A 19,141-nucleotide genomic window follows, 5' to 3' on the forward strand; every position below is an offset into this window, starting at 1 on the left:
TTCCTGCGAAGACAAAAGTGCTGAAGAGGAAGAGGTTCATACTTAAAGCTCTGCTGACGGCACACGAAGAGGGTGGGGGAGGGAGGGGGTGGCTGCGGGTAATATCTGGAGAAAACGGTTTATAGAAGACATGTATGTAAGCAATTTCTTTCTGATTATGTATTTTTCTGTGTGCTTCGAGTACGCACACGACACAGTGTTTGATCTTCGTTTCTACTTTGATGTTGTTTTGTGCTCAGTAGTGCTTGCTTTTTGCCTTGACATACATTCCTTGTACGCTACACCAAAATCGATCTCACCTGTGCGAACCAACAAATTGATTTTTCACAATTGTGCCAAGTGCATACTTATGAACGTACGTATAGCCACATGTATGTTAAGATCTAAACAGAGAACTGGTTTGTTATTTTCATTATGTAAAGTACCAGTACTTAGTATACCTGTCTATATTGCTATTTTCACGCACACTGTGCTGTCTCTCTTAGCGAAATTCACAAAAATTTACATAACAGTGTTAATGAACTTCCTATTGCGTATGCAAAAATGTGTTATGCCGGTGCTCTCCACAGCTACCAACTTGTCAGCTTTCAGTAATCTGCCATCCTTGTGTATGCAAAAACGTGTTATTCCGGTGTCTTTGACCGCTCAAACCAACTTACTACCTGTTCTCAGCTATTTGTTATTGTATATGCAGAGATGTATTACCACGGTGCTTCCGACTCCTCTCAGAAATTTGTTATTAATGTTTATGCAAAAATGTGTCACCCTGGTGTATCTGACTCCTCTATGTAAGTTGCCACCTACCCTGAGCAAACTGTTATCCTTGTGTTTACACAAATGTGTTTCTACGGTGTTTTCGACCACCCCCAATAATTTATTGTCTGTTTGCCTTTGCAATTACCTCTCTGAACTGTTCAGTGCAAGTGTGCCCTCCTGTAGACTAGTAACAACCACATTCCCTACGCATTATGCTCACGCAGATACCGTTGAATTTCTGACATGCCTTGTTTTGCGTACGGAAACTGAACATTCCTTAACCGTCTATTATCAGGGTAAATGTTCTTTCACCTATTTTCCTTTAAAATCCAACAGCAGATGTATTTTTGAGCACCTATTTTCTGTTAACAGCCTATCTTTATATTCACCTATTCTGTATCATGCACAATGATGAATCCAAATACCACTGTTAACTCGAACGCCGCTGCTGTTAGCATGCTTTATCCTCAGTCACCTGCTGATATGACACCAGTAATCTCAGTAAACAGCGAAGAGGGCGAAGATTCCGACATCGTCACTTTCTTAAATATGCAGACTTCTGAATTGAGACTAGATTTCGACTGTAACGATGCCGCAGTCCAAAATGTATTCACTCACTATCACACAGAGGATGAACTTCTTTCACTCACTCATAATGACGTAACTCAACTTTTTATTTCACATTTTAATATCAGAAGCTTAAATAAAAACTTCGATCAATTTCTTTCTCTTGTGAGCACGTTGAAAACTGAATATAATATTATCGGGCTCAGTGAAACTTGGTTAAAGGAGACATCACCCTCTTCGCTGCTTACAATAGACGGCTTTAGACTCATAACAAATAATAGAACATGGAAGAAAGGAGGAGGAGTCGGATTTTATGTGTCACAGAAATTAGATTGTGTTTTTTTGGAAAAATATAGCGTGATGTCAGAAGTTTTTGAGAGTGTATTTATTGAGGTCAAAACCTTGAATAAAGGTAATATTATAATTGGGGAGATTTATCGACCACCCAGCTCAAACCCTGCTGAATTTTTAGAGTTATTTTGCGACCTTATTTCAAGCAGTTATTTTGATAGTAAGACATGTTTTGTCATGGGTGACTTTAACCTCAATCTTCTTAATTACAACGATAATCTTATGTGCGCAGATTTTCTGAACCTTATGTTGTCGAAATCATTTATTCCCCTTACAAGAAAACCGACTCGAATAACTGATGATGTATCTACTCTTATTGATAACATTTTTGTAAATGATTTATTTTCTGACATCACATCTGGCATAATAGTTTCTGACGTCACTGATCATTTTCCAATCTATGCCCTTGTGTCAAATTTTATGACTACTAATGTTTCTCATACCCACAATCCGGGCATTCGTGTAATGTCTGAATCTAACCTTAATAAACTTAGGGAGAAATTAAGTTCAGAAGATTGGTCCACTGTATACTCTCAAAGCGATACTGATTTAGCATTTGAAAATTTTATGAATATTTTGACCATTAACTATGAATCTAGTGTTCCTCTTCAAAGGCCTCACCATTCAAATTACAAAAAAGTACCTCGACAACCATGGGTAACAAAATCTCTACTCAGGTCCATTAACCGCAAGAATAGTCTTTTTCATAAATATCGCAAAGATCCATGCCCTCGAAATAAATCAAGATATACTCGATATCGGAATATATTGACATCCTTAATACGTGTTGCTAAGCGGAATTATTTTTCGCGACAGTTTGTTAAATATAAACATGATGTGAAGAGTACGTGGAAGGTGATTAACGAGACACTCAAATACAAAACCAATACTGATCTTCCCAAATATATTTTGGCGGACGGCCGGCAGATTAACGATCCGGTTAGCATGGCGGAATCTTTTAATAATTATTTCGCAAGTCTTGGTCCACATCTTGCCAGTAAAATCCCGAAATCCTCAACTGAATATCATAGATACTTAGGTAATAGGAATCCTCAATCAATATTTTTCGAACCTATTGTTAAAGAAGAAATTGTTGATATCGTCAAGAATCTAAACGATAAAAAAAGTTCAGGATATGATGGAATTACAAATTTTCTTTTAAAAAATGTTCTGAATCAAATCATTTCTCCTTTAACATACATTTTTAATCAATCTCTACTTAATGGTAAAGTCCCCAATAAAATGAAAGTTGCAAAAGTTGTCCCTATCTTTAAGAAGGGACAGAAAGATTTGGTGAATAATTACCGACCAATATCTCTATTGACTTCGATCTCTAAAATCCTTGAAAGGTTAGTTTACACGCGATTATTGAAATTTCTCACAAATCATAATATTTTATCAGATTCTCAGTTTGGTTTCAGAAAACATTATAATACAACCCATGCTTTACTCACTTTTATAGACAAGGTAGCTCATGCTATAGATAATTTTGAGCATACAATTGGAGTTTTTCTTGATTTCTCTAAAGCTTTTGATACGATAGATCACGAAATTTTATTTTCTAAACTGTATCATTATGGAATTCGCGGGCCACCTCTCGAATGGTTTAAGAGTTACTTAACTGATAGAAAGCAATTTGTTAACATTAACGGCTATGATTCGCAGTTAAAACTTATCTCATGTGGAGTCCCACAGGGCTCCCTCTTGGGCCCACTTTTATTTATTTTATACATAAATGACCTTCAAAAATCATCGCCAATTTTATCATTTATTTGTTTTGCTGATGACACAAGTTTGTTTTGTTCTCATCGAGACCCTAATACATTAATTGATATGATGAATATTGAGCTTAGGTCTGTGCAATCCTGGATTTACGCCAACAAATTATCCCTGAATATAGAAAAAACTTATTATATGGTATTCAGTAATTCTTTGAATGTTGTCCCACATGAGATCAAAATAAATGATATATGTTTAACGCAGGTCAATAACGCGAAGTTTTTAGGGCTTTGGATTGACCGAGAATTATCCTGGAAAACTCATATTAATTTTGTAAGTAAAATTTTGTCCAGAAATATTGGAATTTTAAACAAGCTTAAACATTTGTTCCCTGTTTATATTTTGCAGAGTATATATTCTTCTTTAATATCTCCACACTTTAATTATGGAATTTTGGCGTGGGGAAACGCAATCAATTTACTATTAGATTCCCTTCTTCGCATTCAAAAGCGAGCAATAAGAATTATAAACCACGCCGGATATTTTGCTCATACCAACTGTTTTTTTCATCAAAACAGAATTCTGAAAATTCCAGACCTATTTTATTATAATCTTGGAATTTTCATGTATAAACTAACAACTAATGAATTACCATCCGTTTTTATTCACATGTTCAAAAGAAATCGCTCTATTCATTGCTACCCCACTCGTCAGAGTGACGCCTATCACCTTCCCCGTACTCGCACTATTTTTGCAAAGAAAACAATTATGTTTACTGGACCCAGATACTGGAATGACCTCCCTCAAGATATTACTTCTTCCTTATCCTTATTCACCTTCAAACGCAAACTAAAACGGCTATTACTTAGTGGATACACACTACCCGGCTCTTAGCAACATTCTCTTTTTTAATACCCCCAGTCTTTTGTCTTTGTCTGCAGCTCCAAGTTACTTCACGATACCGTTATAGCACTTTGTGTGTGTGTGTGTGTGTAAACACGGCGAAATATGTACAGTCTCGTTTAAGCGATACTAAAGTATTCATGTGGTTCGTTAGTTCGCTTTTAATACTGATTTTGCACTGGTACAATTTAAGTTGGTCGAGATAAACATGTCCGTTCTCCGTGTAATTTCACGCCTATAAATTCGGGAACCTACAGTTTTTACAAGCGTCATTGCTTTTATGTAGGCCCCATCATATTTCTGACATTTATTTGTGATATCCTCAGATGAAAATGACCATTTATATTTGTGTGTAATGTTAGTTTGTCTTTTTTTCTTCAAACATAAGATATGGTTGTATATGTTTTGTACTTTTGTTTTATTGTCAATCATTTTGTGATCCCATCACTGAGAAATGGAAATATGAAATAAACTTGAAACTTGAAACTTGAAACTTGAAACTTGAATCAGGTGAAGTTCTCCAAAGCATCGAATATGTGACAATTAGTCTTGGAAAGACAGACGCCCTCCTCCAAACAGTGCGTCCTGGTGGCCAAGCATCACTATCAATGGTACACAGCTTAGGAATGCCATTTAATTCAGATACCTTGGTAGTACGCTCTCCAGCGATGGTATCCTGGACGATGAAATTGCAGCAAGAATACAGATGGCCACTTTTTGCATTTGGAAAACTACGTACGAAACAAGAACGTTCGCCTTTTATCCAAACCCAAGGTGTACAACGCAGTTGTCCTCTCATCTCTGCTTTTTGGCTGCGAAACACGGACCTGTACCGTTGCCATACCAGAAGGGCTTGAACAGTTCCACATGTGATCTCTTCGGTCTATCATGCATATTCGATGGGAAGATCACATCGCAAATCAAGAGGTCCTGCACAAAGCTAGGACATCAAGCACCGAAGACAAAATCCTCCAAGCTCAACTTTTTGATGGTCCGGCCATGTCATCCGCATGGAAGAGTCGAGGATCCTTCGTCAGCTCTCCTATAGCGATTTGTCACACGGCAGTCGCAAGCAAGGCAAACAAAAGACAACAACAACAACAACAACAAATGTTTTAAAGACAATATCAAGGCCAATCTCATGAAAAGGCACATCTGCAGTCCGCCAAACTTGAGACTGCTACTGCTGACAGAAATCCCTGGCGAGCCCTGACAATGAAAGCTGCAACTGCCTTTGGATATGCTGCCGCCAACGCCTTGCAGCTGCTCGGGAGAGACGGCATCAAGCTGCATCTACCTGTGTCCTACCGTATGGCATTCCGTGTCTTTACCTGCTATCGCATGTGTACCTCTAATTTTGGCCAACTGCAGTCACATGTGGACACATCAACGAGGGCGCAACACCTAGCCTTCCTCGATCTTCGAGAGACAACCAAGAAAAAGAAAATACAAAATATGGCACAATGCGCCAATTGTGTTAGAATAAAACGTAAATGGACGCTGTGTGCAGACGTTTTACGTCAAGTCAATTGCATTCTTTTCTGTCATACCATTAGGAATGAGTGAATAAACTTAATAGATTTCATATCTACTATCAATACTCTGAAGATATATTTGTTTTAAATAAGGATCAATTAAAAACACTACCATTTGGTGATTGCGACTTACTATAAAACCTTTCCAAAAAATGCTGCGGTATTGACAGTTACTTTATTCTCATGATCTTTGTATTTTTGTATGATTTTTCCCCTGTCCAAACTTTTGTATTAGATAATTACCATCTCTTGAATTTCACTCCCAAGGACGAGAGTGGAACATTGCAATCTGCTAGGCATGACCAACGAGAAGCCACTAAAAGCAACTCTAATGTCCATCTTCATAAAATAATGTCAAATAGTCGCAGCAATCTTGAAATGAAAAAGAAAACAACGTGGTGTAAAAATACGCAGTACAAAGGCAACTCTCCACAACTCAGGGAGTCCTTTTATTTCAAAATTCGAAACTGTAGAGGACATATCTGTCCCTCCCCCTCCCCCCATCGTGCTCCAATTATTTTGTCTAACACGGTTTACAACCAATATCAGTCTCCTAACGCTCTATATTGTCTTGCTTTGTCGTCACCCTTCTATGGAATCTGAGCAGCAGTGAACGTTACGTCGGTAGGGTGCCTTCCCTGAATAAGGTCTGACTTTTCTACTTGAATTCACTTTTTGTGCTTGATAACATCGACACAATCACCGTGGGAGAGCGCTTTGATTACGAACACTTCATGGTCTCTGTGATTTGCAGAATAGGCAATGTCACGTGAAGAGGTCAGAAAAGATAAAAAATCTTTATTAGACATGAACCTCGTCAAAACGCAATCGCCCTATGATTAATATTCTATTCAATATTTCAGATTAAATCATGAACAGGTAATAGTGGTACAGTACACGAACATAGACGTATACATTCAGGATTGTTAAGTTAATTAGGAATGTATCGTGACTGAAATATTATTGCTGTATAGCCTTTATGTTTTTCATCTCCAAGTATAAAATGGATTTGTTTCCACAATATCTGACACTCACAACAGACACAAGAACACACATTAAACATTCTCTAAAAAATTCTACTTTTGTATTTTTTTTTGCAACCTTCAACGCTGCATGAACAACATTTTGATTTCAAGCAAGGGCATTTAAATCTTAAAACATTTTGCAAATCATAGAAGTACAGATTAATTACTGAGAGGTCAAATGAGAGTCAAAGGAGAGTGCACGCCTACGACACGTGTTGTAAGCAAGGCGTTAAAGCCTCCTGAAATACACCTGAACTTTAACTTCAATCCAGAGTCAATAAAATATAATTCCATACGTAAGTCAGTGCATTACATATGGGTTAAATACATACCAAAGCTGATAACTTTTTTTTTTGTATTATTCCAGTGTACACACACACTGATGTTTGACGCCCTTACCAAACGGAATGTCCCCAGTTACAGTCTACCCTATCGCACAGAACTCTTAATCAAACTTCTCAGATCCTATTTGCAAACAAATCTATTACTTGACGAATTGTAGGTAACTTGAGTGTGATATGGCTAAATGATTATTGTATATTATGTTAGTGGTCAGAGTACATTCATGTCCACAGAAGTCTGGTACTTCTGGTGCCCACCAGCCCACTCCCCTCTCGAGAGTTCCTTGTTACGCTCTATCCTGCTCGTGGTTCACTTCCAACCGTTACTAGTGGCTTCTTCAAGGTTGCAATGATGCTTGGATTCGATCTATACCTTGTTACGTTGAAACCTTCCGCTCTTCCATTCGATCCACTGCCGTGACTGCTGGCCTTGCCCGATCGGCTCCTCCGATATCTTGTCAAGTAGCTCTACTTACGATTTCTCCCAAATTTCTGAGAAATGTCTCTTGGTCTGGTAGCTGTATACAGCCAGATGGTTAGTCACCCACGGTCAATAAAAGGCTCACCAACTGAGAGCGAGAAACATGGTAACTGTTCAGCTGACTACTCTGACGAGCTGCAGTACGCGGGTATCTGCTTGATTCTGTTCCTTTGAGAAACCGTGCCGTCTTTGTTTGTTTGTTTGTTTGTTTGTTTGTTTGCTTGCTTGCTTGTATAACATCGGTGTATTACCCAAAACGTGCCGTAGATAAGCCGGGCTTTGACTTAAAGGAGATGGCTAGTAACTGATCTGTGGGAATCAGTGGGAAATATTGGGGATGAATGTTCCAATTCTTGTAGGATTCATTTAAGAGTACATTATATATCTATTGTTGTGTGAAAATTATTTACTTCAGAATGATCTCATATTCAAGTATAGTGCAGTTTAATGATTCCAGGATAGCATGCCTGTACAATGACGGGGCATTAAACAGCACATTCCTGGAATATGAGACCGTTCTGGAGCAAATGACTTTCATAACAACAATAAATATATAATGTACTCTTAAATGAACCCCACAAGAATTGGAACAATCATTCCCCAGCATTCCCACTGATTCCCACTGATCAGTTACTAGCCATTACACGATGAACTGAAATTCGACTCATTTTACTCTGTCTTGTGACAGTTTTTGACCCTGCTTTCCTGGTATCGTCATGTTTTTTTTTCCTTCAAACCAGTGAAAACAGGTTTTCTCGTGCAATATTGTATCAATTCTTATCAATTTACAATTCTAGCAGCCGCGATGTCTCACGTCCGTCCCGTTTTGTCAACGGTGACCTGAAACGGGACTGCCGTGGCCGCCGGAAACATGGTGTGAACGCAGCATTAACTGTGGAACTGTACATGAACCTTATAAAATTTTGCTCTGTGTTGTGGCTGATATGGGAGCCAATTAATGCCCACCATGTTGGCATTTAAAGTATATATCATATTGCTTCATGATAATGTCTTTAAAATGCTGTAATGTGACACGCGTGAAATAGATAACTGTTTGAATTCAGTGCGCTCATGCGGTAGCTACAGGTATATGGGAAAATAATCTCACCCATCACTGACCTAGCTTGCCTGTATAGAGTTACAATGAGATGCGGGTCAGCATGACAAGTAAACCAATAGCCAAAGTCACGCATGTCATGGCAAAAGTTGTGGGATTACGTTTGCACCTCCTACAACATCCATTCTCAAATCATATTGAAATTAATGAAGCTACTATCATGATTATGACGTGTGAAGGGGAGGAAGATGGGAGAGCTAGCAAAGCGAGTGAGCGCACAGACACACACAGAGTGACACGCTTGAATACTAATACTCAATTATCTGTCATTCTCGCTAAGTCCAGCTTCACCATTAGATGTGCAAAAATACCCACAAAATGTTAATACTCTTATACTCCCACAAAAAGATTACAGTTTCACTTCTTACCTGTTAAAAGTTGGTATGGAACAGCAGTAAATCAACGCCCACATAACCTTGTGAATCTCTCCAAAGTATTTAAGTAATGATCTAAGATTTGAGAGATCTCACTTCCCATGTTGCTCGAATTGGAGCGCTCAATGCCACAGCGACTTTTCAATCATTATACACCAGTGCACCTTTCCTTTTCTTCTTTGGAACCCACCGTGTAGTATAATGAGTGGCCCGTACAGTGTAGTTAAATGGAAGGCTGAGTCTCTTCTTGTAAGTCACCGAGGCCTTCTGAGGTCAACACAAAGGAGTTTGCAGTCCTTCACTTTGGGTGAAAACCATTCAAGATGTGAATGCGTATGACCTTTAGACATCTTACTCAAAGGCGGAGATTTTTTTTTTGAATATACTTTTTTTTTAAATATAACTGATACACAACGAAGTGGAATGATGGTTGTTGGAGCGAATCAATTCAGTTGCCATCACGCAAACCTGAATAAAAACCTACTCCTTTACGTTCTTGCCGTCGCCTCAAAGCAGCTACAGATGCATTCAACTAACACTTGAGTGAGAAGGTATGGGTCGTATCCTACTGTCACAATGAAATTTTTATCTAATAAATATATCATAAAAGATACTTAGAAAGCGAATTTACATCATTTACATAACCCTACCTCACAAAACATGCACAAAGTCCCAAAGTCACAAAGAAAGGATTTGCCAGGTAATTTCAGATTATTTATTTGAGTCAAACTACAAAAATAAATTGTAAATTCATGTAATTTTTGAGCAATTGATTTGAAATTTGGTACACATTACCATTTTAGTGTAGATAAACACAGCTGGATACGTACATGTATATCATACAACTGTGCTTGTGTTTCTTCTTGTTCTAAACCAGTGGATTTCATTTTCAGTTGTGATTACTTACAAATGTGTTGCCAATCTTTGATGGAAAGCTGTGTTTTTGAAGAGGAATGCATTTGTAGTAAATGTAATAAGGCTCATTTTTCACATGTCTATCTAATGTGAATAAACATGCTATTCTATCGTTCTATTTGTACATTTTACATCAAGGACACACAGTTCAGCCGCAGGGCTGCTATGTTGACTCCTACATTCCTTTTGATAGAATAAACCAATCCCTATCTATCTATCTATCTATCTATCTATCTATCTATCTATATCTATCTATCTATCTATCTATCTATCTATCTATCTATCTATCTATATCTATCTATCTATCTATCTATCTATCTACCTATCTATCTATCTATCTATCTGTCTATCTATTTGTCTATCTATCTATCTATCTATCTATCTGTCTGTCTATTTGTCTATCTGTATATCTATCTCTCCATCTAATCTATCTATCTGTCTGTCTATCTCTTCTCTGTATAATTATCTACTTACCTATCAATCAATCTATCTATCTATCTATCTATCTATCTCTCTGTCTATCTACCTATCTATCTATCTATCTATCTACCTATCTATCTATCTATCTATCTACCTATCTACCTATCTATCTATCTATCTATCTATCTATCTATCTATCTATCTCTCTGTCTATCTGTTTGTCTATCTGTATATCTATCTCTCCATCTAATCCATCTATCTGTCTGTCAATCTCTTCTCTATCTACCTATCTATCTATCTATCTATCTATCTATCTATCTAAATCTGTATAGCATTACATTTAAAAGAACACATGCAAAGGCGAATGCCTATTGCTAATCACAGTATATGATCAGAGCAAATATATTAATACATGATACTCACGAAAATCACTCAGTCGCAGTTGTTGATACTTTTCTTGACAGCATGATGTAGTCACTTGTCTTGATTTGTTTTCTGGACGGGATGGCAGCCATACGTCAAAGGGAAGAATCTAGAGATATACTGACCAAGTGCTCTTACGATATCGATGGATACAGAATGACGTATTTCACAAGATGAAGATTCGATCGCTTCGTCGAAGTTTTATCAAGTTGGGAAGTGAACGCGTGAAAGTCCGTCGATCACATGACCTGACATGTCACCACGGTCTAGTGACTCGCGATCATGAGATTGGGAATGATTTTTGAAGGGATACAGGGTAAGTGGGGTGACGGTGAGGTGGCACAGAGCAGTGCCAAAACATAACGTGCCTTCAAAATCAATTGTCTGAAACAATATGTACTGTAAAGAAAGGTACAAACAGGGAGGTTCCTCAGTACAAAGACATGCGGTGCAAACGATGCAAACCTCTGCTACAATGAATGTAATTTTGATCTAGATAAAAGCAAACTCCATATAATTGATATCAACCGATCAGAAAGATCACGTGTTGTTGTTGGGTGCTTTGGATTACCATTGTAGGCATTAGTTTTGATGAAAAGTTGGTTTCAATTACATAATCGCGTGGAGCTTGCCTGAAGAAAACCTTCAATTTAATTTCATTCTCTCTATTCTGCTGGTGGTATGATTTTGTTCATTTGATAAGCTTTAGCGGATACAGTTTCAACGATCAACGGAGAATTTTAAAGGAGCTGATGTGGTGGTTATACCCACCGGCGATCAGATATCTTCATATTTCTTCCGCAAATGCACACACGTAGCAGGCAAAACAAAACAAAACAAAACAAAACAAAAAACAACATCACTGTTCTTTGAAGTCGCAGGGACACGTCAATGTCAAATTCCTATATGTACGATCTCAATGCACACAATGTGTACAAAATAGGTAAATAAATTAAGGTTTCGTAAAGAGAAGAAATGACATGCACTAGCACTATGTAGATCACCTTTTACCAATAATATACTATTTTGACATCCTCTCTGATTTGGTTTCAATTGAAATTCCAAACCATGTCAAAGTTTGGTTAAATCAATAGTGTATCAGCTACTTTTCATCAATTTTGCTTGTGACAAAAAACGGTCATGGTACTGTTAAAGATATTTGTTGCAGCCAAACACGTAAATCAAAAGACATCGCGACGCAACTCTGAATGGTCTGTACACAGTATATAATCATAAATTATTCATTTTTGATTTGGCAACTGCATTCTTTTCCCCCAAGTCACCTTTGGTAGGCTATTACATTATGACAACACTACATTGAAATTTATGATATCAATATGATGACATTTGTATCATTTTTTAATTTTGTGCCAAGAATTTTATGAAGATCAATGCACAAAGCAACTGAAGACACGTACGGTGATGACATTACCTTTGTTAATGTTTGTCGATAAAATCATTTGTGAATATAGGACTGAAACAACTGATTTTGACAACATGGAAAACTATAGAATTCAACAACTTTTCTTTATTGGGTCCAAGTTTTATAAAACTATTAATCTATTCAGAAATGGCTATGATTTGACCTACCTGGTCCAGTATACATGATATGAATTCTGTAACACCTATCTCAGACTTTGCCAGTTTATCTTGCTACTATGATCTCATCCTAATCCTAGCCCACGTTTGTGGACGACTGGTGCAGCATCTAAATCGTCCTCTCCGTTTTGTCAGAGGGACAAGTTACATTCTCACATTTGTGCGCCTTTATAAACCCACATCAAGCCATTCCATTGTACATCGCTCATCTTTTCGTGTTAGTGCTCGTTATTCGTTTTTTCCCCTTTGCTCTTTAATCCGCTGCTCTGCTAAAAGAGGTCGTACAAGTGTCTGTTGTGCAAACCCTTTACATTGTAGGAAATCTATTATTGTGGCTTTCATACATCTCACAAAGCATGTCGAGCCAGCAGAGAGGAACCAACGAAGGCAGCATTATAGATACCATTATAGATACATGTAATCTGAAAAATGCGGATGTATTGAGGGATGACAGCGTGCTGGAAAGAGCTCAAAGGTGAATATACACACAGCAGATGTTGAGAATACACCATGATTTATCCCCCCCAGGATACTTCAGTAAACATGCTCACTGTGGAAGACATAGGCAGCTGAGCGTTGCCGCAGCTGGTAAGGACCTCCCTCTGGCGATAGAGGGAACTTCATTGTCCTGAATAAAACTGGTAACCCGGCTCATCCAAGATTTTTGCTTTATAAACCTTTCTTTCTACCTTTACTTCGGTAGAAAAGAATGTCACATTATATGCCATAAAATGGAATCGTTTCATGGAATTCAGGGATTCCCTAAGGCGCATAGTGTTTATTTGCAGTGGAGATAATGGCGTTCTTTACCAATATTGATATCATTTTCTTCATCCATACTTCTCTTCCTCTATGGATATGGCGCCCTATCTCTCTCTCTCTCACCACCATCAATTTATCTGCAAAATCTATACATCTATCTCTCTTTTACTCCCTCCTTTCTAACGCATTTCTCTTGTGATAACAACAAATGACCAACATTTTGCATTTTAGTCTTGGGGTTAGGTCATGTCGTTTCAGTTCAACGGGAAATTAAAAACATGAAATATCTTGCAAACGTTTTCAGCATCGCGGATCGCTTTTTGTTCTCGAAAATGTATTAAACACTTCATCATGAATATGTACACAAACCGTCCTACGAAAGACATGCGTGATGCTTGCAATTTTTTTGTAAAACCCGAACATATCCCAACAGTTTTGCAAATGTCTCCCTTATCTTTCGCGAAAGTAATCTGCTGATCATCACAAATCCTCACGAGTACCAAAGGATTCTTAATTCATAAAGAGTGATAAAATGGTTGCTGCTATTGCAGGTAACCCAATAAATCCGTTGAAAGAGGTTAAAAAATGTGGCAGTCCTAAGTATGGTTGTTAAAAACGGGGGAAGGAGGGTATTCATGGTATTGATGAAATGTTTTCGCACAAAGTGTTAAAAGTTGTAAAGCATTGTGTTTGAGATGGAAGGGAAATGACTACTCTGAAAAAAAAAAATCTTATTGAAAGTTCAACACACGAAAAATGTAGATGTAATTCATGTGCTCAAAGTGATAATGTGTTTATAGAAGCAGATTAAAGGTGGAATGATTTAAGCCAAATGAGATAAAAAAGGATGTTAGTACACTGGAGTTATGTCGGATCACTATATCTGTGGCAATGATACGGTAAGTGGACTTATATTACAACGTTGTCACCACAAGGATTACACACGGATATATACCTGACAATATACCAATAAGCACAATGATCCCAATTCCAGATGTAAAACGTGCAAATATGGGAAACCTTTACATTTCTTCTGCAATAACTCTGAATAGTACTATTGAAGAAATTTAGAAATAATCATTATGGAAAGAGAGATGGATCACTTTAATAAGCACAAATGGCTTAGTTGGGTTTAAAGAGGGGTATGGTACGACTATGTGTACACGTATATGGTTAAAGAACAGTTTCTTATCCTACTCATGATAAGATTAATGTTTGTGGATTTGTGTTAGCAGAGGTTTGTGATTTTTTTTCTTCTGTGGATTATTTGAAATCATGGTACAAAAAGGGATTTGTCCAATGTTTGCAAGCTGCTTTAATGTATTTAGATCAGTCATAGAATTAGATTCTAATGGAAAAAGTCTCACTCTATTTTTTTTTGTTTCATTGTTACCAATGGAGTTAAAGAAGATGTGATTCTATGTGGATGTATATTTTGCTTGTTTATTGATTGACTCAGGACCTTATCAATTAAAAGCTCTCTTAGTAAAAATATTACTGTTTAATGGGCCAACTGGTTAGTGATGCTTTTTCATATGCTGACGATTTGACTGCATCCCCAAATTTTTTAACCCTGATGAAAATTATTACAATTCATCAAAAAGTGATCTTCAGTTTGATTTAGGCCTAACGTGACAAAAGCCAGCTTAAGGTATTCGAATGTGATTGGAAAAAATTCCAGTCAATCCAATTGTCAAATTTCGATGACTCACATGTAGCCTTTGCTTTTATCCGAGTTTTCTTTCACTCTCTCTGTCACTCTCTAGACTTTCATGCTCACTTGCATCTTACTGTTCTGACTGACATGCAGATTCACCCACACCAACCCCAACACACACACACACACACACACACACACACACATAATTATACACCATTCAATCTCATTCAATAAGAAGAATGCATTTAAATATAGCTATGACCGAAATGTTGAATTTACACTTGACATTCAAAAAGTAATTCATCTGTTATTCATTTTCTGCTGGCATTATAAGTAGATCAAATCATGGTGTCAGCGAGGCTCCTAGACTAGGATACGACCACAGAAATGGGCTGGTTATCGAGTTGTCAGCCTGCTGTAGAGGTATAAGTCAACCATGTTCTCGATGAGAGCTAGCTGAAGCTATGGTCGAGCTGCCGTGAGTGAACGGTGCCAGAGCTCAGGCAGATGGCGCGGTAGAGAGGATCACACGTACGGTTTGACAGGAAGGTGAGCTGGAGCGATGGTCTTCACGGGTACAACAAGCAATCAGCGGACTGTTACCAGATGGCGCCAGGTGTATTCCAGTTCGCTGGGGGAAAGCAGTCCACGCTTCATGACCAAGGCAGAGACAGCTTTCAAAGTTCGTAGCATTATCTATGTTAATCCATACTTACTGTGAACGGCCTGATTATTTTGCAATTTGCGAAAGAAACTACTAGTATATCTAATTATGGATTCTTGGTTTCACCAGTTTAGACTTCGTTCGAAAAGCACTTCTATGCTTGCATTGGTCTACTCAAATCAAAATAATGTCATGACGCTCGTGGCAATAGTGATATTATTCAGACGGCACATTCTGTTATTTGCGCTTATTTTGTCTCTGAATTCCTCATACATTGGTCTAAAAAGGGAACCATTTAACGCCACAGATTTTGTAGTACAGAAACATATTATATTCTCGCCTTTTTGCGTTTAAAATGACGACACTTGAAACACGGTTTCACAAAAGAAGTTTGCATTCTATAGCAAAATCCTTACACGTATAGAACCGGATAGTTTACAGGTTTGAGAGGTATGAACAAATCTGGTACTTACTCCTTACCTGATGGAAATTTGAGACATTGTAAGTATTCCTTCTTACACTGAACACTAAAGAAGACAGAATGAATAATCAAACGTGGTGAAACTGATGATGCCATCAGAAATGTTGAGGAAATAAGGGAATTTATATTCATCATGTAAGAAAACAAAGAATTTTTGTCTTTTAAAGTCCCAAGAATGTAATGATGTGATTACTTGGGTCTCTATGTATGCCTGTAGTACTTTGACAAAACTGGAATGAAATAGTAAATTATCAGGGAGATTTGGTACTAGTACATTGTATCAAGCATAAGTCACTTTGCCGTATTGTTTATTGTTGTAGTTTGACTTTACATAATTACGACTGTCCAGGGGATAGGCATAGATTGAAATGGAAATTAGGCGCCTTTGCGACATGTTTAAGCTCTTGATTTTTTGTTTGTCTTTGTGTGTTGTGTTGTGTGTGTGTGTGTGTGTGTGTGTGTGTGTGCATGTCGCTGTGGTACATGGTTATAGATGTCGAAATTTAGTGAGTATAGCAGTGACGTAGACATTTTTCCCTTAAACCATCAGATGGGTCGAGGGGGGGGGGGCCCTGAAGTACTTGTAATTCTGAAAAGCATATTTTTTTTTCGTATTGCAAAAAACAAAAACTACTTGAATACTTCTGTGTCTTTGATCTCCTTGAAAGTATTTTGAATATCTGCCTATTCCCCCCATAACTACATGCTTTAAATTGTGCTCCCGCAAAAAAGCAAAGGGCCTTTTCGTGCGTTTATTATAGATCATATATAAAAAATGGAAAAAAATAATGAGCCATATATATATATATATATATATATATATGAGTATATGAATATAAGAACGACCCAAGTCCATGGAAGACCATTTCGAGTAAACTTAAAAAAACTTCATATCTTTTTTATTTGTCCAATAATATTCTATTTAACTGTGATGGGAAGGCAACATTGTATATACTAATTAGAACATATATTATTATGACAATTAACATTTACATTAATTGTGTAGAGGTCATTTTGTGTGATGGACTTGGGTCGTTCTTTGATTCATATGGACTTGGGTCGTTCTTTGATTCATATACATGATATTCTGCTATAGAGATGAGAGAAGGACGAGAGAGGGCGCTATAATATGAATGTAAGAATGACCCAAGTCCGTCATTCTTACATTAATATAAGATTTAACTCATTCATTTCAGGCACTTCCGGGGGCAATTAGGATTTATCATTTATACACAAGATGAGTCCATGCATAAGCCACAATTTCCCATGTCAAACTGAATTTGGCCAAAAATTGGACTTGGGTCGTTTTTATATTCAGGTCCTCATATATATATATATATATATATATATATATATATATATATATATATATATGGCTCCAAACGAAACCCCACATCCAGGCCCTGTCCAAAATATCTATTGTTTCCTCTTATCTTCTTACTCACGTTCAACCCGATACTGAAACACTTGCAAGCGAATGAAGCGAAATTCGGATACGATTTGAACGGAAGACGATTCATCTGCGTACCATTCGCTGACGACTTCAATCTTATAACGGGTAAAAAAAGAACCCATCAACGTCTCATGAACGAAATATCTGGTTTGGTAAAGTCTATGAAACTCTCCATCAAGCCATCCAAATTTCGCACTATTTCGATCTGTGGCGGTAACCCTACTGATATCACTTTTTCAGTTGACCAACATACTATTGAAACAGTTCGAAATAAGCCGGAAAAATATCTCGCTTCTCTTATAACGTTTAACATGCAATCTGCGGATGCTTATATTTTCATATTGGAGAAATTACGTTATATTATTACAAATATCAATAGTTGTTCTGTTCGTGATGAATACAAATTGGCGGTATTTACCAGATACAGCTTACCATCTCTTCGATACTTACTGTCTGTCCATGATCTTACTAACACTCAGCAGGACGGTTTGGACAAGACTGCAATTTCTCAAATTAAGAAATGGATGAAAATTCCGTCTCACGGAGCATCAACCGCTTTTTTATTTAGCCCCGATGGACTCGGCTTTAGATTACCCTCTCAACTTTACAAAGAATCTCATGTTCTCGGACATGTTTCTTCGCGTATTCGTGGTGATGATAAGGTCCAAGCTGCGCTGGATGCGAAAGTTTCTCGCGAAGGTCAATGGTCGAAAAAATGTCCAATTGCAATGCTAAATCATGTGAAAAGTATTGTTCTGATGTGGCTGTATCTGATTGGGAAAAAGTGAAAAATGTAGTAAAAAAAACCCTACATACTGAAGTTAAAGCATTCTGGATGGAAAAGGCAGCTCCCTTGTCATGCAAGGTTACTTTTTAAAGTTTTTGCAATTAGAGAATTCGGATCTGATATGGCGTTCAATTATGTTCTCTTTTCCAAAAAGCACCCTCAGTTTTATCACGAGAGCGTCCAACTGTCTACCCTCAGGTGATAATCTCCGCAGATGGGGAAAGAAATTGAATTCACGTTGTTATTTGTGTGTTAATCATGAAATGCTTTTCCACATAATGAACAATTTATTGTAAAAAAAGCGTTGGAACAAGAGCGATATAATTACAGACAGACATGACAGCATTTTGAATTATGTGAAGAATGTTATTAGCAATAACATTACTTGTACTGGAAATTTGGATTTGTATGCAGATTTAGATGGTCATCGTGTGAATGGTAGCACCATACCCTCTGATGTTATTGTGAACAGCAGAACGCCCCATATTGTGATAGTGAACAAGAGAGATAAGCAAGTTGTAATTGCAGAGTTTACAGTTCCATTTGAGCCCAATATCACAGATGCAAATAAAAGAAAAGAAGAAAAATATGCGCCCCTTCAAGCAGACATTGAATCCCATGGTTACAAGTGTGATCTCATTTGCTTCGCAATTGGCTCCCGAGGACTAGTTACGAAAGAAAACAAAAACAAAAAGAAAATCTGTTCCATGTTAAGATTCGCAGACGAACAAGCAAAAACGAAACCCCACATCCAGGCCCTGTCCAAAATATCTATTGTTTCCTATTATGCCATCTATAATGCACGTAA

Source organism: Diadema antillarum, unplaced genomic scaffold, assembly GCF_040938485.1.
Source record: "Diadema antillarum isolate AM-2024a unplaced genomic scaffold, OU_Dant_1.0 seq00000616_RagTag, whole genome shotgun sequence".
NCBI classification, from domain to species: domain Eukaryota; kingdom Metazoa; phylum Echinodermata; class Echinoidea; order Diadematoida; family Diadematidae; genus Diadema; species Diadema antillarum.